The sequence below is a fragment of the Panthera tigris genome, chromosome B3 (assembly GCF_018350195.1).
Source record: "Panthera tigris isolate Pti1 chromosome B3, P.tigris_Pti1_mat1.1, whole genome shotgun sequence".
NCBI classification, from domain to species: Eukaryota; Metazoa; Chordata; class Mammalia; order Carnivora; family Felidae; genus Panthera; species Panthera tigris.
In genome coordinates, this window is record NC_056665.1 from 27396281 (window position 1) to 27421252 (window position 24972).

Genomic DNA, 24972 nt, shown 5'->3' on the forward strand with positions numbered 1-24972 from the left:
AACGGAAAAGTATAAAGGGATATTTGCCCTGCCGTATAGTAAAACATTCTATAAAGTCTCAACAAAGTAAACCTTGTGGTAATGCCACACTGAACTCATAAAACACAGTTGGATGTCCACAATATACCCCAAACCCCACAGGAGTTTTTTACATCATAAAGGTGGTACATTAAATCAGTGAGGTGAAGATCAACATTTTGTTAAAGAATTTGGGGAGACCTGGGTACCCACCTTGCAAAAGATGAGTTAGATCCATTTCTCACACCATATACAAGAATACATTCCAAATAGATCAATAACTTAAATATATAAAATGCAATCACAAACGTCTTGAAGGAAACTAAGGGAAAATTGCTTTATAACATTAGAGTAGACAGACCTTTTAAATTATGACTTAAAACAAAAGAGGTGCCTAGGTGGCTCAGTCACTTGAGTGTCTGACTCTTGATTTTGGCTCAGGTCATGATCCCAGGGTTGTGGGATCAAGCCCCACATCAGCCCTCAGCATCACATCAATGCTGAGCATGGAACCTGGTTAAGATTCTCTCTCCCTCTACTCCTCCCCCAACTTTGCTCATGTTCTCTCTCTCTCTCTCTCTCTCTCTCTCTCTCTCAAAAAAAATATATATAAATATAAATATATATATACATATATATAAATATAAATATATATAAATAAAAATATATATATAAATATATAAATTATATATATATATAATAAAACACAAAAAGACTGATGAATTTAACAGAATAAAGAAACATAAATGACTTTGCATGACAAATTTAAAAAGAGGAGGTGGTGATGGCAGGCAAAAGGCAAAAGAAAACTAGGAAAAGTATTTTTAACTCAAATCACAAAAGATTCATCTTCGTAATTTATAAAGAGCCTTTAAAACTCATGAATGAATGAATGAATGAATGAATGAATGAACAAACTCAATTTAAGAAGTCTAATACTGCCACATAAAATGTAGAAAAATATGAAGAGTTCAAAAGAAATAAAGCTGTACCTTAACTTGTAAAAAGGTATTCTACTTCACTAATTTTAATAGAAAAGCATTCTCATAAATTGCTAGTTAGAAAGCAACTATAAACTGTTATGCGGAACAATTTAACAATATTTATTAAATTATAAATGTATTACCCTTTAATCCTGAAATTCCACATCTAGGAATTGATATATGTACAGAGTTACTCATTACAATGCTTTCTCCTTTTTACCTTCTAAAGAGCACAAGTTTGGAAATGACTTAAGCACCCATCAATAAAAATTATTTAAATAAACTATATTCTATCCAGACAATGCATTAACATATAGGTCTTAAAAATGAACATACAAAAAAGATGAGGAAATTCTCTAGGGAGAGGTCTTAGGATATATAGTATGGAGGAAAAAAGCAAGATGCAGAGCAGCACATATAATGTGCTAACTTACATATAAGAAAGTGGGGTGAAATAAGGATATACATTTAAGAGTTTCCTCTGTCTGCAGAAAAGTAGACTGGAAAAAGGACAAGAAAGTAATAAAAGTAGACATGAGGAGGTGGAGAGAAAGTGAAATAAATGGTGATAGGCTAAGAACAAGACTTCTCAATGTACTACTTTTTCTAATTTATTTAACCATTTGAATGTATTACCTATGCAATATAAAAAAAGGAAACAGCAATAAAATTGATTAAAATAACTTACATAAAATTAAGAAATATTCTAAATAACCCCTAAATTAAAAAAAATAAAAATGAATGGTAAATAGTATAGAAAGTGATAAAATGAAAAACACTTAATACACTTCATGGTACACTGAAAAGGTACAAAAGGTGAAATATAAAAATATTTTTATTACTTTTTACCTTTAAAGGGCTGAAAATAAAATATTTAACACTATAAGATAATAAAAGAGCACAATAAATATTGTTTACAAAAGAGGGGTCGATTAAGATAAAAAAAAATGAAAATAATGTAGTACAAAAACAAATTATGTAAAGAGTAAAAGGCGAAAATCTATTTTCTGAAACCTCAAATACAAATATAAACTTCTGGGATGCCTGGGCGGCTCAGTTAAGTGTCCTACTCTTGGTAAGACTCAGGTCATGATCTCAGGTTCATGGGTTTGATCAGGTCAGGTCATTATCTCATGGTTCATGGGTTTGAGCCCCCTGTCAGGCTCTGCACTGACAGCACAGAGCCTGCTTGGAATTCTCTCTCCATCTCTCTCTGCCCCTATTCCACTCGTGTTCATTCACTCTCTCTCTCTCAAAATAAACTTAAAAAAAAAATACAAACTTCTAAGAAGTTTCATTAAAGAAAGAATACATATACATACATACATACATACATACATACATACATACATATACATATATATGTATAATATAAGACTATTTTAAAATTATATGGGGTGTGTATTTCCACAGATAAGGAAGATATGACCATAAATTTAAAGACAGTAAAGAATTTAAAGCTATTTCCTAGCAAACTGTAAGACATCAGATCCAAATGGATTTACCATTCCATTTGTAAAAAGCTCCTTGCTTCATTTGATGAAACTAGAATAACTGTAAAAACCTAATGTGGTAAAAAAAAAAAAAGTTGTGACCATATTTACTTATGAACATAGATATAAAAATTCTGATAAAAATCATTCAAAAGGAAAGGGAATATACCAAATAAGACTTATTCCAGAAATATAAGAATTACCTGATATTAGAAAATCTGAAATACGATTCATTACATAATGAATTAATGGGGGGAAAAAATCATATAATTATATCAACAGATGCACAAAAAGTGTATAATGAAATGCAGTGATAATTGACAAAAAAGTACAATATAACTAAAAACTACTTACAAACTAGCAAAAACCAGCAGTATATTTAACAGCAACATGCACAATTACCATTAAAAGCAGGAAAATAAGAATATTTGCAGTAACTACTATTTGGCACACTGTTTTGGAGATTCTGATACATAAAATATGAACAGAATGTTCTTTTTAAAAAGGTATAAATTCTGAGCAAGAAAGGAAAATTCTATTTACAGGTGATATAATTATGTTCCTAAGAAAATACAAGAAAACTTAATTTTTAAAAAACTTGAGAGAATCATACTTGCTTCAGCAGTACATATACTAAAATTGTAATGCTACAGAGAAGATTAGCATGGCCACTGTGCAATGATGACATGCAGATTTGTGAAGTGTTCCATATTTTATATAAATAAATAAATAACATGAGAGAATCAAAAATATCAGCCGAATTCAAGATAAACAAAAAGCCATCAATCAGTTTTTCCAAGGCTGTGAATCAAGAGTAAAGAAAGACATAAATTAAAACAACTGAATTTACAACAGCTAAACAAAAGAATAAAACATCTAGGAAAAAGTCGAAAAGGTCCAAAATCTACATATGAAGAAAGAGCAAAACCTTATTAAAGCAAGATAGAATATCTTATTAAAGCGAGAGGTGAATAAACAGAAATAAATCAAATTTCTAAAAGTAAGGATGTTCTATTAGTATAACGTCATTTTTAGTCAGAATCTCAATTTTAATATAAATAACAGAAGTTACTTTGAAAAGTAAATGATTCAGAATGAACAATTATTTTCAAAGTAGTAAGTTGTCTTACAATATTGTTAAATTATTTTTTGCACTTTTAAATCATTATACTATACTATTTTAAATATCATACTATATGGGCAGCTTTATAATGATTTAAAAGTGTGTATATATATGTATACATATATATATATATATATATGGCTCTAGGACTGTCTGTCAGATCACCAAACTGGCAATGGATCCAAATAAAGATTGGAACTTATTATATCAAAGGGTAGCATTGTGTCTCCATGGGAAAAGAAAGCTTGTTTATGGTAGAGTGCTCAGGGAAGTGGGCTGGCTCAAAGTGAAGGGTTTGCCCTTTTGGTAAGGTCAGGAAACACCAATTGAGAGCTGTGTTTCTGTAAGATTCTTTGAGGGAATGTTGAGAGTAAAAGCATCAGCAGTGTCAGTGCCTGGGGAGTCTGATGCTGAGAGGCAGACAGGGACTTCCCCAGTGTCCTCCTCACCCACCACACACACATGGTGGATGCCTATTGTTTTGACTCTCCAAACAGCATCCACCCCCCTTTTCTGGGAGGCATACCTGTTCCCCCATGGTGAATGTATCACCTGGTGACTGGCCTCGACAAGAGGCCTGGATACACACTAAAACAGCTGGGACTAAGTGTCAAAGCCCCGGTCCAAGAGTGGCACCTAAACTAATTTAGACCATTTAGAGCCCTTCCCTGGGAATTTTTAAAAGGATGCTAGAGGGAGCCTATTTCAGTTCATCTCTGCAGCTGTGGGTGGCCATTCCCTAAGAGCCCCACACTGAATGAGGCAGTGGTGAAAGATGGGGAGAGCAAGGCCTGGCTCCTATTGTCTCTGAAGCTCAAGACACTGCCCATCCAGAGTTGGTAGATTGCTGTTCCATTCTCCTTCTTGCCCAGGCTAATTTGTTTGTTTGTTTGTTTGTTTTTTTTAATATATGAAATTTACTGTCAAATTGGTTTCCATACAACACCCAGTGCTCATCCCAAAAGGTGCCCTCCTCAATACCCATCACCCACCCTGCCCTCCCTCCCACCCTCCCCTCCCTGCCACCCCCCATCAACCCTCAGTTTGTTCTCAGTTTTTAACAGTCTCTTATGCTTTGGCTCTCTCCCACTCTAACCTCTTTTTTTTTTTTTTTTTTTTCCTTCCCCTCCCCCATGGGTTTCTGTTATGTTTCTCAGGATCCACATAAGAGTGAAACCATATGGTATCTGTCTTTCTCTGTATGGCTTATTTCACTTAGCATCACACTCTCCAGTTCCATCCATGTTGCTACAAAAGGCCATATTTCATTTTTTCTCATTGCCACGTAGTATTCCATTGTGTATATAAACCACAATTTCTTTATCCATTCATCAGTTGATGGACATTTAGGCTCTTTCCATAATTTGGCTATTGTTGAGAGTGCCGCTATAAACATTGGGGTACAGGTGCCCCTATGCATCAGTACTCCTGTATCCCTTGGATAAATTCCTAGCAGTGCTATTGCTGGGTCATAGGGTAGGTCTATTTTTAATTTTCTGAGGAACCTCCACACTGCTTTCCAGAGCGGCTGCACCAATTTGCATTCCCATTGCCCAGGCTAATTTGATACAGGCTTCTGTTACCCACAACCAAGAATCCTGACTAAGAGTGCATCCTGTATTCTTTCTTCTCCTTCTCCAATATCATCCAGGGCTAATGTCAAATGTCTGCTCCCCAGGTTATTGCAACTCCTCCCCCTACCCCTCACGCTGCCCAAGTTACATGCCTTCTCTCCATCATTAAGCCCTGCTGATTCCATCTCCAAACTGTAGCTTGTTTTCCTCACCTTCTCTTCCCAAGGTGAATCCCTCGCCTCAGACCTCAGCCTCTAACTGGTCTCTCTGCTGCTACTCTTGACTCCTCCAATCTGCTCACTACACTGAAGTGAAAGTGGTCTTTTCAAAATAAAAATGACATCACATTGTTTTCCTGCTTAAAGCCCTTCTGTGTGTTCCCATCACACCTGAAATAAACCCAGTCTCTCTCCATTGAGTTTATGAGGTGAGGTATGCAGCCTCTTTCAGGACTCCCCCAAAGCCTCCTGCACCAGAGTGATAGTAGTTGCTTTGTTTCCTGAGAGACTATACACAATTTGCCTCCTTGGGATTATTTCCTATCTCAGAAAATTAATATTTTTAGCATAGTAGCATTTGTTCACATTGTGGATAATTCATGTAGTATATGCTTACTTGTGTGTATTGCTCTTCACCTGGCCAGACTCCAAGCTCAGCAGGACCATTATCTGTCTGGTTTACCTATGCACCACTTGAGCTTACTTCTTGATAGTGACAAATATGTGTCGACAGAACAGATGAACATAAATGAATGTTATTTACACAATGAATATTCATTAAACATTCGTTAAATATAAATATATAATTAAAATTCATTAAATTTAGTTGTTCATAAATGTATCATTTTATAAGTAAAGAATATGAATCTTTGTTAATGTAAATATCTAAATTCATAATTAAAAGTTTTTATTTCAGGGGCACCTCGGTGGCTCCGTCGGTTGAGCGTCCAACTTCGGCTCAGGTCATGAACTCGCGGTTCGTGAGTTCAAGCCCCTCATCAGGCTCTGTGCTGACAGCTGGGGGCCTGGAGCCTGCTTCAGATTCCATATCTCCCTCTCTCTGCCCCTCCCCTTCTCATGCTTGTCTCTCTCTCTCTCTCCTTCCAAAATAAATAAATATTTTTTAAAAAGTTTTCATTTCATTACTTTTCAAAATAGCATATTCCAAGGGGGAAAGTTTAGACCAAGCTCCCTTTTCTTCAAAAATTTAACAATAGCCAAATTATGGAAAGAATCCAAATGTCCATCAACTGATGAATGGATAAAGAAGATGTGATATGTATGTGTATATATATATAATGGAATACTACCTAGGAATTTAGAAGAATGAAATCTTGCCATTTGAAACATTGATGGAACTACATGGTATTATGCTAAGCTAAATAAATCAGTCAGAGAAAGATAGATATCATATAATTTCACTCATATGTGGAATTTGAGAAACTCAACAGATAAACATAGGGGAAGGAAAGGAAAAATAAGATAAAAACAGAGAGGGAGGCAAACCATAAGAGATTCTTAAATACAGAGAATAAACTGAGGGTTGCTTGAGGGGATGGGTTATATGGGTAATGGGCATTAAGGAGGGCACTTTTTGGGATGAGCACTGGGTGTCATATGTAAGCCAAGACTACACTGTATGTTAACTAACTTGAATATATATTTTTTAAAAGCCAATAAACATGCTGTCTGCCATGAAAGGATACATGAGGAATAAACAGCATTTCTGCCATCCATAAGCACTGAACTGCATTCCATTGTTGTTTCCAGGAAGTTACCAGATGTGCTTTTTGTTTGTGGAGACTGTAGAATATGACTAAAGCTGTCTTGGGACTAATCTGACCTCCACCTCACCATTTTCTACTCTACAAAGGCATTTACTTCTTCATCCTTTTAAGTCTATTAAGTCTCTTATGCCTTTTTTAGTCATTTTAAATTATCTTAATTTGCTCATTATTTCTGAATTCCATAATGGTTGGAATTAAGAATTCTCTGCCATTCAGTCAATAATACATTGAAAACAATTTGCATAAAAACAATCACTTAGCAATGAGAAAGAATGAAATATGGCCTTTTGTAGCAACGTGGATGGAACTGGAGAGTGTTATGCTAAGTGAAATAAGTCATACAGAGAAAGACAGATACCATATGTTTTCACTCTTATGTGGATCCTGAGAAACTTAACAGATCCATGGGGGAGGGGAAGAAAAAAAAAAGAGGTTAGAGAGGGAGAGATCCAAAGCATAAAAGACTCTTAAAAACTGAGAACAAACTGAGAGTTGATGGGGGGAGGGAGGGGAAGGTGGGTGATGTGTATAGAGGAGGGCACCTTTTGGTATGAGCACTGGGTGTTGTATGGAAAACAATTTGACAATAAATTTCATATTTAAAAATTATAAATAAATAAATACGATCACTTAGGCTACAAATGGTCTCACTGAATTTCTTTCCAGTTGTAGGAAATTTGATCAATGCAAAGACATAGGGAAATTTCCCATTAGACAACTCCATATTATCTTTCAATTTTATATTTTAGAGAATAAAATGTTAGCATATAAAGAAAAACTGATAGTGAATGGCTTTGTCAGCACACATTTCATCCCTGCTTTGGTGGATGGTCTCTATACAAAGCTGCATTGTCCTCTGTGAACACCTAGTTGATGTACCATCACACACAGCAGGCACATTCCATGCCCTTTTTCCTAGTGGTGAACAGTTAGAAAGATATTAGGTGTCTGTCCCCAGTTCCTGTCATACAGCTCCTAAATACCTTGGAATTCCATGACGGATAAAGGTGATAAGAGTGTCTTGTTTCTAATGAGGCATCTTATGGTAGGCATCTGGATAGTTTCAGGATGGGAACCAGTCACCAGAAAGACTAAGCCTTGATTAGAAACTTAGAAATTTCAGCCCCACTCTCCAGCCTTCAGGGAGAGGAGAGGGGCTGGATACTGAGTCAATCACCAATGGCCACAATCATGTCCACATAATAAAACTCCTATAAAACCCCCTAAACAACAGGGTTCTGGGAATTACTGGGTTGGTAAACACATCTACATACTAGGAGGATGACATACCCAACTCCACAGGAAGAGAAGCACCTGTACTGGGGACTCTTCAAGAATTTTCCCTATGTACCTCTTCATCTGGCTATTCATTTGTACCCTTTAAAATAAACTGGCAATATAATTAAAGTGCTTTCTTGAGTTCTGTGAGCTTTTGTAGCAAATTATTAAACCTGAAAAGGGGGGTTATGGAAACTTCCAACTTTGTAGAAGTGTGGGTAGCCTGGGGACCTGATACTTGCAACTGGCATCTGAAGTGGGGCAGCCTTGTGGATTGAGCCCTTAAACCTGCAAGTATGTGCTAACTCTAGATAGTTAGAATTGAATTGAATTATAGGATACACAGCTGGTGTCAGGGAGTTGGAGAATTGATTGATATGAAGACAAAAAACATTTCCTGGTGATGGCAGAATTTTGCTGAAACAGCTTCTCTACCTGTCTTCCATAGCAACCAGTGGCTGCTGACAAGGAGTACAGCCACAGGAGAGACAAAGTATTTCACAGTACATTGTGACAAATACCATCTCCTATATGACTTGGCCATGAGTTCCAGAGTGTGACCCATGCAATAAGCCAAAGTGGACAACACATTGTCACAAAATCTAAGAAGTTCAAATGAAGAAATGCCTGGATCTTGAAAACCATCTTCAATAAAAACTTGGGCCTTCTAGATATAATGGAACACAGAAAATAAGGACTAATTTTAATCAAATCACTCACCTGATTAAGACAACTACATCAGTATGAGTTCTTGAAAAAGATCATAAAATGGTGACATTTCTTTGGGTCTCTGTATAACTAAGGACTCTTATAGTTACAAGTGACATAAAGTCCAATACAGAATGGTTAAGCAGAAGGCGAGTTATGAGATGATGTGAGCTACAAGTCTGGGGGTAGATAAAATGACCTGGCACCTTGTATTTTCCAAATTAGGATGCACCAATATGTTCTAGCCCTCATGCTCTTCTTACCATGTGACATGGCTACTCTCCTATTTGGAGGTTCCTTCCTCTGAATTTGGGAGAGCCTGTGACATAGAGTTACAGACTGATGCCTAGGATGCTTCAGTCAATTCAACCTCTAAGTCTTTGAATCTCCACAGCCCAGCCATAAGACAAGTAAGTAAGCAAGCCACACATGATTCTAGTCTCCACCCTTTGAGTAGCCCTTCATGATTCTGAGTGTAACAGAAACAAACTGGTTCTTTCAAGTCCTGCAAAGATAGTACAATTAAAGAGCAAAATAATTATTGCTGCTGCTTGAAGCCACTACATTTTGGTGTAACTTGTTATGCAGCCACAATAACAGGGATAGAGATAACAAGGATATCAAGATCCTTTCCTGGACTCTGGTTCCTCTAGGTTTAGAGCCCAGATTCAGGCTTCTTAGTAATGTCATACAACATCTTCAGGCTTTCTATATTACCCTTGTCTAGTGGAAGAAACTTTACGTCTCCAACAACTCAACAGTTTTTGGTGCTGGTCAAAAACTGTGCCATCTTTCCTTTGAGTTATGTGCCATCCTTCAATTGTGCCTTAATTGCCTTGGGTCCCTCCCCCCATTCTGGGACATACCCTCCTGGAAAGTGCATTAGTGAGGAAAGGGGGATTACTCCAAATCAAAACAGGGTAATTGTTTCCATAAAAATGGAAAACAAAATCAATAAATACTTAGTAGAACATTCTTTGCATTACCTCTCATGGCATCCTCTGGCTGGGTATCTTGGGCTATTATGGCTCTCTTGGCCTTTTTGGAACTCTTTTACCTTCAAAAGTCTCAAATAGCTCTCCAGTGCTCTAAGCCTGCCCAACTCCTTCCCCCTTATAGTAGCGATACTCAGGATCACTGCTTAGAAGTGTTCAAGAATATGCTAATCTACACAACTGGTTTAACTCTAAGGCTGAAGATTTTATGTCTCAGTGCAAACCAACAAAAGGGGTTCCTTATGTTTGAATAAGGGCAGGAGAATGAGGGGTGGGTGGGTTTGAGTACTCCTTCAGACACAAAACAGGCCTATCTGTTCAGGGAAGTCTGAGGACTGCTTCTGCTCTAACTAGGAAACAGTTACATGAAAATAACCCTTTCTTTCTTAACAAACTTAATGTATGGATGAGACTAACTTGTAATTTATATTCAGAAAATATTGATCTGATGTTCATGATTTTTAATTCTCACAAGGAAAGAAATGATTTGACTTCTGGTTCAGTGAGTTTATAGCAGCACAATTAATATAGAGATGAACCTAAAAAAATATATTATGTTAGATGGGTTTTGACATTTGAGAAAATATAAGTGTCCACCAGTATATCCCTCAAAAAAGATCTAGAATGAACACTTCATAAAATCTAGTGGCCAAAGAACTTTATCTTAATTTAATGTTAATCAATGTTTGTGATCTTTCTGAGTCATACTGAACAAAGCCAAGACATTTTCAAATGTTGCTTTTAGAATACTAGTTTCTAAATAGTTTATTTTCTGGATATTTTTCTCTTTAATTTAATTTACCAACTTGTTGGGGCGCCTGGGTGGCTCAGTCGGCTAAGCGGACGACTTTGGCTCAGGTCATGATCTTGCGGTCCATGAGTTCGAGTCCCGCGTCGGGCTCTGTGCTGACAGCTCAGAGCCTGGAGCCTGTTTCAGATTCTGTGTCTCCCTCTTTCTGACCCTCCCCCGTTATGCTCTGTCTCTCTCTGTCTCAAAAATAAATAAACGTTAAAAAAATTTTAATTTACCAACTTGTTCATTTTTTTAAAGCCTCACAAGAGTTAGCTGTGTTCCAATAAATCTCAAAAGGAAACAAAAGAGCAAATGATAAAAACTATGTGGAGGTTAATTTACACAATAAAATTCATCTTGTTGTGTCTCTAAATTTAAAGAAATAGTAAAAATCTGCATCATTAATTGATGAAACAACTTTTATTTGACCCATGTGTCAAATAGCCCTATGTGACCCATGTGTCAAATGAAGGAATGCCCTATAAAAGTATGTTTTATGAAGGGTACCCCATGGAGGTGTGTCCCATGGAGGAGAATATCATGAAAACTATTTTCCTGTTCAGTGAGAGAATTCAACATGAGAATAATCTTCATTTAAAAAATAATCCAATCCAAAGAGAACAAGATAAAATTCTATTGTATCCCTACAGTCATCACAAAAGATCACAAGGGATAAATGAGTAATACCACTATTACTTCAGAAGGAGGGCAGGGACTTCTGGTGGCCAAGGTGATGACAGCCACCAAAATCCAAAGCTCTCCACACAGCTCACAATAAACTCTACAGATCACTAAGAAGTACAAATAAAACCACATAGATACCACACCTTCAACATAACTAACTAGAAGACAGAGAGCACCATAAACTTTACATTTACTTGTCAGCAAAGAAATAAACACCAATTCCCAGCAGAACTGTCTCTCAAGCCCCTGCCCCAGTCTTTACAAATTGCTAAAGGAGTCAGAAAACTTCATGAAAAAGAAAAAAGGGTATTAAGTTTATAAGGATGAGTGAATAACAACAGCTATAAAAAGTAAGTCCAACCTAAGTGTTAAAATGCTGAAAAATAATCCTGCTCAATCAGAGCAGAGACAACGGAGAAAGGATGCAAACATGCACAGAGTAACAGGCAGCAGCCTTGGCACATATCCTTTCTGGGAGAGAAGAAAGCAGAAAGGAAGGCAAGAATGCTCATTGGAGTTTGGGATGAGAAGGGAAAGGCAGCAAGAGGAGGAAATAATCTTACAAGACAAAAAGAACCAAAAATTGATAGACATTCCCTCACCTACAAAAAATAAATAAAATAAAATCATCTTTAAAAAACTGCAGTCCATGGCACTGACCACAGAGGGTGCTCTAGACTAGGAATCTTCAAATTCCTTTGACCCCAAAGGCCAAACCCATCCATGAAAGCAGGTGGATAAAAGCAGATTTCACCTACGCAAGGCTTTCATAAGAAAACAACAGAACATGAGAATCTAAATACTGAAACTGATAAAGATTTTTCTAAAAGGCTAAATATGAACTAGAAAATAAAACTGCATTAGATTCTATACGGAACCATATATCTTGAATAAGCACATGGAAATATGAAGAAAAAAAACAGCAACAAAAAGAACACCTTAAACCACAAACCCAAATGCTAAAAACATAAATAGACAAAAACATGAAGAAATAAAATGATAAATCAAAAGACCAAATCATATAAGAAATAAAGATTAAATTATAAGGAATATAATTTAAAATATATAGTCATATATTATTATTATATTATAATTATAAGGAATATAATTTAAAATATATAGAAAAATATAGTCAAATGAAAAATTAATAAGAGACATTGAAGAAAGAGGAAAGTAAACAAGGGTGTAAAAATACGTTAAGTTAATAACATCAGTCCAAGGGAAAGTGATTGAAATAGAAGACAAGCCAAGAAGATCCAAAATGAACAGACTCATGAAACAATGTATATTAACAGTTAAAAATGATCCAAGAAACCTTTCTGAAGATAAAAACAAATGAAAAGGAAAGGAAAAAAACTTGAGTCTACAAGTCTACAAGACTTGCACTAGACAAGACTACAAGGCAAGTCTACTAGAAGGGCACATTAAATACCTGAGAAGGTTGTCGATAGGAAGATGGCGGCGTAGAAGGATGCTGGGCTCACCGCGCGTCCTGCTGACCACTTAGATTCCACCTACATCTGCCTAAATAACCCAGAAAACTGCCAGAGGATTAGCAGAATGGAGTCTCCGGAGCCAAGCACAGACAAGAGGCCCATGGAAGAGGGTAGGAAGGACAGCGAGGCAGTGCACGCTCCACGGACTGGCGGAAGAGAGCCGGGGTGGAGAGGCAGCCTGCCGGCCAAGCAGAGCCCCCAAATCTGGCTGGCAAAAGTGGAGGGGCGGGACGGAGTGTGTTCCGACAGCAAGCGTGACTTAGCATCTGGGAGGTCATAAGTTAACATCTCTGCTCCGGAAGCAGAAAGGCTGGAGGACAAAGGGAGGGAGAGCTGCTGAGCCCCTGGAGGACAGAGCTCAGTTTGGTGGGGAACAAAGGCGCTCACCAGCGCCATCTCCCCCGCCCATCCCCCAGCCAAAATCCCAAAGGGAACCAGTTCCTGCCAGGGAACTTGCTCTCTCCGTGCAAACACCCAATCTGTGCTTCTGCAGAGCCAAACCTCCAGCACCGGATCTGACTCCCTCCCGGTGCCACAGGGCCCCTCCTGAAGTAGATCACCTAAGGAGAAGCTAGCTAAGCCTGCCCCTCCTGATCCCGTGCACCTTGCCTACCCACCCCAGCTAATACACCAGATCCCCAGCACCACAAGCCAGGCAGTGTGCAAATAGCCCAGAGAGGCCACGCCACCCCATAGTGAATCCCGCCCCTAGGAGAGGGGAAGAGAAGGCACACACCAGTCTGACTGTGGCGCCAGCGGTTGGCTGGGGGCAGACATCAGGACTGACTGCGGCCCCGCCCACCAACTCCAGTTATACACCACAGCACAGGGGAAGTGCCCTGCAGGTCTGCACCACTCCAGGGACTATCCAAAATGACCAAACGGAAGAATTCCCCTCAGAAGAATCTCCAGGAAATAACAACAGCTAATGAACTGATCAAAAAGGATTTAAATAATATAACAGAAAGTGAATTTACAATAATAGTCATAAAATTAATCGCTGGGCTTGAAAACAGTATAGAGGACAGCAGAGAATCTCTTCCTACAGAGATCAAGGGACTAAGGAACAGTCACAAGGAGCTGAAAAACGCTTTAAAAGAAATGCAAAACAAAATGGAAACCACGACGGCTCGTCTTGAAGAGGCAGAGGAGAGAATAGGTGAACTAGAAGATACAGTTATGGAAAAAGAGGAAGCTGAGAAAAAGAGAGATAAAAAAATCCGGGAGTATGAGGGGAAAATTAGAGAACTAAGTGATACACTAAAAAGAAATAATATACGCATAATTGGTATCCCAGAGGAGGAAGAGAGAGGGAAAGGTGCTGAAGGGGTACTTGAAGAAATAATAGCTGAGAACTTCCCTGAACTGGGGAAGGAAAAAGGCATTGAAATCCAAGAGTCACAGAGAACTCCCTTCAGACATAACTTGAATCGATCTTCTGCACGACATATCATAGTGAAACTGGCAAAATACAAGGATAAAGAGAAAATCCTGAAAGCAGCAAGGGATAAACGTGCCCTCACATATAAAGGGAGACCTATAAGACTCGTGACTGATCTCTCTTTTCAAACTTGGCAGGCCAGAAAGGATTGGCACGATATCTTCAGTGTGCTAAACAGAAAAAATATGCAGCCGAAAATCCTTTATCCAGCAAGTCTGTCATTTAGAATAGAAGGAGAGATAAAGGTCTTCCCAAACAAACAAAAACTGAAGGAATTTGTCACCACTAAACCAGCCCTACAAGAGATGGTAAGGGGGATCCTGTGAGACAAAGTACCAGAGACACCACTACAAGCATAAAACATACAGACATCACAATGACTCTAAACCTGTATCTTTCTATAATAACACTGAATGTAAATGGATTAAATGCGCCAACCAAAAGACATAGGGTATCAGAATGGATAAAAAAACAAGACCCATCTATTTGCTGTCTACAAGAGACTCATTTTAGACCTGAGGACACCTTCAGATTGAGAGTGAGGGAAGGAGAACTATTTATAATGCTACTGGAAGCCAAGAGAAAGCTGGAGTAGCCATACTTATACCAGACAAACTAGACTTTAAATTAAAGGCTGTAACAAGAGATGAAGAAGGGCATTATATAATAATTACAGGGCCTATCCATCAGGAAGAGCTAACAATTATGAATGTCTATGCGCCAAATACCGGAGCCCCCAAATATATAAAACAATTACTCATAAACATAAGCAACGTTATTGATAAGAATGTGGTCATTGCAGGGGACTTTAACACTCCACTTACAGAAATGGATAGATCATCTAGACACATGGTCAATAAAGAAACAAGGGCCCTGAATGCTACATTGGATCAGATGGACTTGACAGATATATTTAGAACTCTGCATCCCCAAGCAACAGAATATACTTTCTTCTCGAGTGCACATGGAACATTCTCCAAGATAGATCATATACTGGGTCACAAAACAGCCCTTCATAAGTTTACAAGAATTGAAATTATACCATGCATACTTTCACACCACAATGCTATGAAGCTTGAAATCAACCACAGGAAAAAGTCTGGAAAACCTCCAAAAGCATGGAGGTTAAAGAACACCCTACTAAAGAATGAGTGGGTCAACCAGGCAATTAGAGAAGAAATTAAAAAATATATGGAAACAAACGAAAATGAAAATACAACAATCCAAACACTTTGGGACGCAGCAAAGGCAGTCCTGAGAGGAAAATACATTGCAATCCAGGCCTATCTCAAGAAACAAGAAAAATCCCAAATACAAAATCTAACAGCACACCTAAAGGAAATAGAAGCAGAACAGCAAAGGCAGCCTAAACCCAGCAGAAGAAGAGAAATTATAAAGATCAGAGCAGAAATAAACAATATAGAATCTAAAAAAACTGTAGAGCAGATCAACGAAACCAAGAGTTGGTTGTTTGAAAAATAAACAAAATTGACAAACCTCTAGCCAGGCTTCTCAAAAAGAAAAGGGAGATGACCCAAATAGATAATATCATGAATGAAAATGGAATTATTACAACCAATCCCTCAGAGATACAAGCAATTATCAGGGAATACTATGAAAAATTATATGCCAACAAACTGGACAACCTGGAAGAAATGGACAAATACCTAAACACCCACACTCTTCCAAAACTCAATCAGGAGGAAATAGAAAGCTTGAACAGACCCATAACCAGCGAAGAAATTGAATCGGTTATCAAAAATCTCCCAACAAATAAGAGTCCAGGACCAGATGGCTTCCCAGGGGAGTTCTACCAGACGTTTAAAGCAGAGATAATACCTATCCTTCTCAAACTATTCCAAGAAATAGAAAGGGAAGGAAAACTTCCAGACTCATTCTAGGAAGCCAGTATTACTTTGGTTCCTAAACCAAACAGAGACCCAGTAAAAAAAGAGAACTACAGGCCAATATCCCCGATGAATATGGATGCAAAAATTCTCAATAAGATAATAGCAAGTCGAATTCAACAGCATATAAAAAGAGTTATTCACCATGATCAAGTGGGATTCATTCCTGGGATGCAGGGCTGGTTCAACATTCGCAAATCAATCAGTGCGATACACCACAATAACAAAAGAAAAAATAAGAACCATATGATCCTGTCAATCGATGCAGAAAAGGCCTTTGACAAAATCCAGCACCCTTTCTTAATAAAAACCCTTGAGAAAGTCGGGATAGAAGGAGCATACTTAAAGGTCATAAAAGCCATTTATGAAAAGCCCACAGCTAACATCATCCTCAACGGGAAAAAACTGAGAGCTTTTTTCCCTGAGATCAGGAACATGACAAGGATGCCCACTCTCACCGCTGTTGTTTAATATAGTGTTGGAAGTTCTAGCATCAGCAATCAGACAACAAAAGGAAATCAAAGGCATCAAAATTGGCAAAGATGAAGTCAAGCTTTCGCTTTTTGCGGATGACATGATATTATACATGGAAAATCCGATAGACTCCACCAAAAGTCTGCTAGAACTGATACATGAATTCAGCAAAGTTGCAGGGTACAAAATCAATGTACAGAAATCAGTTGCATTCTTATACACTAACAATGAGGCAACAGAAAGACAAATAAAGAAACTGATCCCATTCACAATTGCACCAAGAAGCATAAAATACCTAGGAATAAATCTAACCAAAGATGTAAAAGATCTGTATGCTGACAACTATAGAAAGCTTATGAAGGAAATTGAAGAAGATATAAAGAAATGGAAAGACATTCCCTGCTCATGGATTGGAAGAATAAATATTGTCAAAATGTCAATACTACCCAAAGCTATCTACACATTCAATGCAATACCAATCAAAATTGCACCAGCATTCTTCTCGAAACTAGAACAAGCCATCCTAAAATTCATATGGAACCACAAAAGGCCCCGAATAGCCAAAGTAATTTTGAAGAAGAAGACCAAAGCAGGAGGCATCACAATCCCAGACTGTTGCCTCTAATACAAAGCTGTAATCATCAAGACAGCATGGTATTGGCATAAAAACAGACACATAGACCAATGGAATGGAATAGAAACCCCAGAACTAGACCCACAAACGTATGGTCAACTAATCTTTGACAAAGCAGGAAAGAACATCCAATGGAAAAAAAAGACAGTCTCTTTAACAAATGGTGCTGAGAGAACTGGACAGCAACATGCAGAAGGTTGAAACTAGACCACTTTCTCACACCATTCACAAAAATAAACTCAAAATGGATAAAGGACCCGAATGTGAGACAGCAAACCATCAAAACCCTAGAGGAGAAAGCAGGAAAAGACCTCTCTGACCTCAGCCGTAGCAATCTCTTACCGACACATCCCCAAAGGCAAGAGAATTAAAAGCAAAAATGAATTACTGGGACCTTATGAAGATAAAAAGCTTCTGCACAGCAAAGGAAACAACCAACAAAACTAAAAGACAACCAACGGAATGGGAAAAGATATTTGCAAATGACATATCGGACAAAGGGCTAGTATCCAAAATCTATAAAGAGCTCACCAAACTCCACACCCAAAAAACAAATAACCCAGTGAAGAAATGGGCAGAAAACATGAATATACACTTCTCTAAAGAAGACATCCGGATGGCCAACAGGCACATGAAAAGATGTTCAACGTCGCTCCTTATCAGGGAAATACAAATCAAAACCACACTCACATATCACCTCACGCCAGTCAGAGTGGCCAAAATGAACAAATCAGGAGACTATAGATGCTGGAGAGGACATGAAGAAACGGGAACCCTTTTGCACTGTTGGTTGGAATGCAAATTGGTGCAGCCGGTCTGGAAAGCAGTGTGGAGGTTTCTCAGAAAATTAAAAATAGACCTACCCTATGACCCAGCAGTAGCACTGCTAGGAATTTATCCAAGGGATACAGGAGTACTGATGCCTCGGGGCACTTGTACCCCAATGTTTATAGCAGCACTCTCAACAATAGCCAAATTATGGAAAGAGCCTAAATGTCCATCAACTGATGAATGGATAAAGAAATTGTGGTTTATATACACAATGGAATACTACGTGGCAATGGGAATGAATGAAATATGGCCTTTTGTAGCAATGTGGTTGGAACTGGAAAGTGTGATGCTAAGTGAAATAAGCCATACAGAGAAAGACAGATACCATATGGTTTCACTCTTACGTGGATCCTGAGAAACTTAACAGAAACCCATGGGGGAGGGGAAGGAAAAAAAAAAGAGGTTAGAGCGGGAGAGAGCCAAAGCATAAGAGACTGTTAAAAACTGAGAACAAACTGAGGGTTGATGGGGGGTGGGAGGGAGGGGAGGGTGGGGGTTGGGTATTGAGGAGGGCACCTTTTGGGATGAGCACTGGGTGTTGTATGGAAACCAACTTGACAATAAATTTCATATATTGGAAAAAAAATAAAATAAAATAAATACCTGAGAAAAATTGACACAACAATCAACTCTAGGGCATATCTCTGTAAAAATATTAAACTTCAAAGATAAATTAAAGGTACTCAGGCCTCAGCTCCTCACATGCTGCACTTGCAGCCCAGATTCCATACATTGGTGAGTCCTGGCAACAAGTGCCATCCGCTAGCTGAGGCAGCAACCTGAGGGGGAGCTGCAAGCACTGAGATCCCAGACTTATCTTTCATCCTGTTTTCCCAGAAGTGGAAATTCCAGTAAAAAGTGACATGACCAACTTACTGAGCTGGTCAGTACAGAAGCAAAGCTGGCTGGAGGAGTTCCTGACTGCCCACCTAGTGCTTTTCCTTCCAGCCACATTTCCTTTTCTCCACTGGAGTAAAAATAAAAATGCTTAGACTGAAAAATTGTACTATATCTCATCAAATCAAAGACTGTAAAACACTTATTTCATCTGCCATTAAGAATGAAAAAATTAGGAGAGGCTGAAAAGAAGATGGAGTAGGAAGATGCTAACATCACCTCCTCCCATGGATATAACTAGATATCACTCACACCGGTCAGAAAACCGCCCAAAGACTGGCAGAACAAACCCTACAACAAAACATAGAGAAAAGGCCACACTGAACAGGATTGGAAGGGCAGAGATGTGGTGGGAAGCCAAATGGACTGCAGGCCTTTCACCAGAGGGAGGATGCCCTGGGTGCGGACAAGGGAGAGACACAGACTATCACACTGGGAAACCTGCATGGGGAAGGTGAATCCCCATAACATTTGGCTTTGAAAAAAAGAGGGACTGAGTTTCATGAGTTCTTACAACCAGTGGGACTCAAAATCTGGAATTTTAAAAATCAGCATGCTGGGCTCTGGAAGAGTCTAGATGGCATTAAGAAATTAAGTCCCTGCCATTAAACAGATAGTACAACAAAGAGCCCACAGAGATACAGCACTGAAGCAGCAGTTTTAAAAACACCTGGGGCATATGGGAGGGAGAGTTATTTACTCATTTCAGAACTTATCCTGGAGAATCAGAGACCATTAGGAGAAACTCCTCCAGGAGAAAAAGTGCCATTTCCCTACCCCTTCAGCATAAACATAGGCCACCTGTGGGAACCAGTGCAGCACAAACATTCACTAACTAACTTGCTTATACCCCCTCCCCATGCTTTAGCAAATCTGCCCCCTCCAGCCTCAATCCTGGCACTATGGGTCCCCTCCCCAAGGGGATCAGGCAAACCTTGCTAAAACTGCATGCTCTGCCCCTGCACATGTGACCTACCCCCTCCAAACTGGTAGGCTTTGGTCCCAGTGGCAGCAGTGGTAGCAGTTCTCCTCTCACAGAGGACCAGCAGGTAAACCTTGCTAACACTGCTCACAACACATGTGTGGATCTTCCCCCCCTCTAATAAACTCTTGCCTGGAGCCCATCCAAAGAAGTGCCACAAACCTAGCACTGTGCAAGCAGCCCCAACAGTGGCCAGAACCACTCCAAAGTAATGTCTGCCCCAGGGAAAGGGAAAGATAAACACACATAAGTCAGACTGCAGCCCCAGCAGTGTGGTGGGGGCAGACAGCTGGTCTTAATCCAGGCTCTGCCCACCAACAAAAACTTCTTGGGACAACATAAGAAAGGCACCAAGCAGTTTGGTGCTACTACATCTCTGGTGAACACGTGGGCTGACTCAACTTCAGCCCAAGGTGACCCCAGACTGGCGCATTAACACCACAGGAACCAAACACTGCCCACAACAGGCAAAAAGAGTAACTGCAGACAACATGACTGAAGGAAAAAGCAGCTCAGTCACAACAGAAGGATGCACACAACACACATAGGGGATATCCCTGAAGCACCACGTTCCAGGAAACAGGGGACATTGCACTGCAGGGCACTACAGGACCTCTTCTTCATAAGGACAGCACTTTCAAGAGCAGGAGACATAGCTGACTTCCCTAACACAGAGAAAAAGACTCAAAGAGACAAAATGAGGAGACAAAGGAATATGTCTTAAAATGAAATAACACAACAAAATCACTGCAAAAGACCTAAGAGAAATGGAAATAAGTAATATGCGTGATAGAGAAATTAAAATATTGATCATAAAGATATACACACAGGACTTGGAAAGCATGGAAGACACCATTGAGACCTTAACAAAGAGATAAAAAAGGAACCAGACATGAAGAACGTAATGAATGAAATTAAAAATATACTAGATGTAACAAATAGCAGACTAAATGAAGCAGAATAACAAATCAGTGAACTGAAGGAAAGAGAATGGAAAGCAATCAAGCTGAGCAGGTGAAAGGGAAAAAAGTTGTGCAAAATGAGAATAGACTTAAAGAACTCAGCTACACCATCAGGAATAATAATATTTTTATTGCAGGGATCCCAGAGGATAAGAAAAAGAAAAGAGAGAAGACAATTTATTGGAAGAAATATTCACCAAAAACTTCCTGAATCTGGGGAAGGAAACAGAAATGCAGATCCAGGAGGCACAGAGAGCCCTCAACAAAATCAACCCAAGGAAGTCCACACCAAGACATATAGTAGGTAAAATAGCAAAAAGTAGTGATAAACAGACAATTTTAAAAGCAGCAGGCGCAAAGAGAACAGATCACTACAAGGGAAACCCCATAAGGCAGTCAGCAGATTTCTCAGCAGAAAGTTTGCAGGCCAGAAGGAAGTGGCATGATATATTCAAATACTGAAAGGAAAAAAATCTGCCATAAATAATATTCTGTCCAGCAAGGCTATCATTCCTAGTAGATGGAAGATAAAGAGTTGCCCAGGCAAACAAAAGTTAAAGGAGTTCATGACCACTAAACCAGCCCTACAAGAAATTTTAAAAAGGACTATTTGAGTTGAAAGTAAAGACCATAAGTAAGAGTAACAAAAGTAGAAAGCATCAAAGCAGGAAAATAAGTATATCTGTATCAAGCAGTGAAAGGACTCACAAAATGTGACACCATATACCGAAAATGTGCCAGGGTGATGAATAAAGAATGGCTTCAAACTTAAGCAACCATCAACTTAATATGGACTGCTATATGCAGAAGATATTATATACAAACCTAATAGTAACCACAAATCAAAAACCAGTAATAGATATGCCAAACATAAATACAGGGGAATCCAAGTATATCACTAAAGAAAGCCAACTTATTGTGAGAGAAGAGGATAAGGAAAGAAAGGAACAGAGAAGAACTACAAAAACAGCAATAAAACAAGTAACAAAATTGCAGTAAGTACATACCTATCAATAATTACCTTGAATGTAAATGGACTAAATGCTCCAATCAAAGACATGGGGTGATGGAAAAAATAAAAAAAGCAAGACCCATCTATATGCCTACAAGAGACTCATTTCAGACCTAAAGATACCTGCAGATTGAAAGTAAGGGGATGGAGAAACATTTATCATGAAAATGGAAAACAAAGGAAAGTCAGAGTACCAATATTTATATTAGGCAAAATTAGACTTTAAAACAAAGACTGTAACAAGAGATAAAGAAGGACACTACATAATAATAAAGAGTACAATCTAACAAGAAGATACAACAATTCTAAATATTTAGCCACCCAAAATGAAAGTACCCAAATACATAGTCAATAACAAATATAAAGGAAATAATTGATAGTTATACAGTAAAAGTAAGGAACTTTAACACCTCACTTACATCAATGGATAAATCATCCACACAGAAAGTCAACAAGGAAATGGTAACTTTGAAAGACACATTGAGCCAGATGGATTTAACAGATATGTTCAGAACATTCCATCCTAAAACAGAAGAATACACATTCTTTTCAAGTGCACATTGAACATTATCCAGAATAGATAACATATATTAGGCCACAAAACAAGTCTCAACAAATTCAAAATGATCAAAGTCGTACCATGCATCTTCTCTGATCACAATGCTTTGAGACTACAAATAAACCACAAGAAAATATATGAAAAGAGCACATATACATTGAGGTTAAATAACATGCTACTAAACAATGAATGGGTCAAAGAAGAAGCAAAGAGTAAATTTAAAAAATACATTAAGACAAATAAAAATGAAAATACAACAGTCCAAAATCTGTGGAATGCAGCAAAAGTAGGGGATTCTAAGAGGGTTCTGTGATGGTGGTTTATAGTCATATGGGGTTACCTCAAGAAGCAAGAAAATCTCAAGCAACCTAACATTACACCTAAAGGAGTTAGAAAAAAAATCCCAAAACAGTAGAAATAAGGAAACTATAATAAAGATTATAGCAGAAATAAATAAAAACTAAAAATACAATAGAACAGATCAATGAAATCAGGAGTTGGCCATGAAAAAGATCAACAAAATTGATAAGTCAGGCTCATAAAAGAGAGAAGGAGGGGAGGGAGGGAATGAGAGAGAGAAAGAGAGGGCTCAAATAAACAAAATCAGAAATGAAAGAAGAGAAATAACAACAAACACTACAGAAATACAAAGGACTGTAAGAGAATATTATGAAAAATTATACACCAACAAAATGGGCAGCCTAGAAGAAATGGATAAATTCCTACAAACATATGACCTCCCAAAACTAAATCAGGAAGAAATAGAAATTTTGAACACACCAATCACCAGCAATGAAATTAAGTCAGCAATCAAAAAACTCCCAAGAAACAGAAGTCCAGAACCAGAGATCTTCAAGATGAATTCTATCAAACATTTAAAGAAGTTAATACCTATTATTCTCAAGCTATTCCAAAAAAATAGAAGAGGAAGGAAAACTTCAAAATTCATTCTATGAAGCCAGCATTCCCCTGATACCAAAAGCAGATAAAGAAAGCAATCTTGAAAACAAACAAAGCTGGAAATAACACAATTTCAAATTTCAAGTTGTATTACAAAGCTGTAGTATCAAAAAAAGTATGGTAACAGCAAAAAATAGACACAAAGATCAATGAAATATAATATAAAGTCAATACTATAAAGCTCCTTCAACAAAGGAGGCAAGAATATGCAATGGGGAAAAGACAGTCTCTTGAACAATTGTTGGGAAAACTGGACAGCTACATGCAAAAGAATGAAACTGAACCACTTTTTTATACCATACACAAAAATAAACTCAAAATGTGTTTAGTCATAGATGTGAGAACTGAAAATAAAAATCCTACAAGAGAGCACAGGCAGTAATCTCTCTGACATTGGCCATAAGAACTTATTTCTACATATGTCTCCTAAGGCAAGGGAAGCAAAAGCGAACTATTGAGACTACATCAAAATAAAAAGTTTCTACACAGCAAAGGAAGCAATCAACAAAACTAAAATACAACCTACTGAGTGGCAGATGACTTATCCAGTGAAGCATTAGTATCCAAAATATATAAATAACTTGTAAACTCAATACTCCGAAAATTAACAATCCAATTAAAAAATGGGCAGAAGACATAAATAGACATTTTTCCAAAGAAAACATACAGATGGCCAACAGACACATGAAAAGATGCTCAACATTATCAGGGAAATGCAAATCAAAACCACAATGAGATATCACCTCACACTTATCAGAATAGCTAAAATAAAAAATATATAAGAAAAAATAACCACAAGAAACAAGTGTTTATGAGGATGTGGAGAATAGGGAACCTTTGTGCGCTGTTGATGGGAATGAAATTGGTGCAGTCACTGTGAAAGTCAGTATACAGTTTCCTCAAAAAATTAAAAAATAGAACTAGCATACGATCTGGTAATGATACTACGGAGTATTTACCCAAATAATATGAGAACACTAATTCAAAAGGATATATGCACCCCGATGTTTATTGCAGCACTATTTTACAATAACCATAGTATGGAAGCAGCCCAAATGTCCATGGATAGATGAATGGATAAACAGTATGTGTTATATATATACAATGAAGTATTATTCAGCCATAAAAAAAGAATGAAATCTTGCTATTTGCAACAACATGGATGGATCTAGGAAGTATAATTCTTAGTAAAATAAGTCAGTCAGAGAAAGACAAATACATTTGATTTCACTCATATGTGGGATTTAAGAAATAAAACAAATGAACAAAGGGGGGTAAAAAGAGACAAATCAAGAAACTATAGAGAACTAACTAATGGTTTAAGAGGGAAGGTGGGGGAGGGGAGGGGTGAAATGGGTGATGAGGGTTAATGAGTGCACTTG

The 24972-nt window shown here is 38.0% G+C and overlaps 1 protein-coding gene and 1 non-coding gene across 2 annotated transcripts in view; one reads left to right on the forward strand and one right to left on the reverse strand.

Annotated features, from left to right (window-relative positions):
• Positions 1–24972, reverse strand: part of OCA2 (OCA2 melanosomal transmembrane protein) — a 471457-nt gene that overhangs the window by 142525 nt on the left and 303960 nt on the right. The window lies entirely within an intron of this gene.
• On the forward strand, positions 3104–3210 carry LOC122239798. Its single transcript, XR_006219184.1, has one exon. It is a non-coding gene; the product is annotated as a U6 spliceosomal RNA (small nuclear RNA).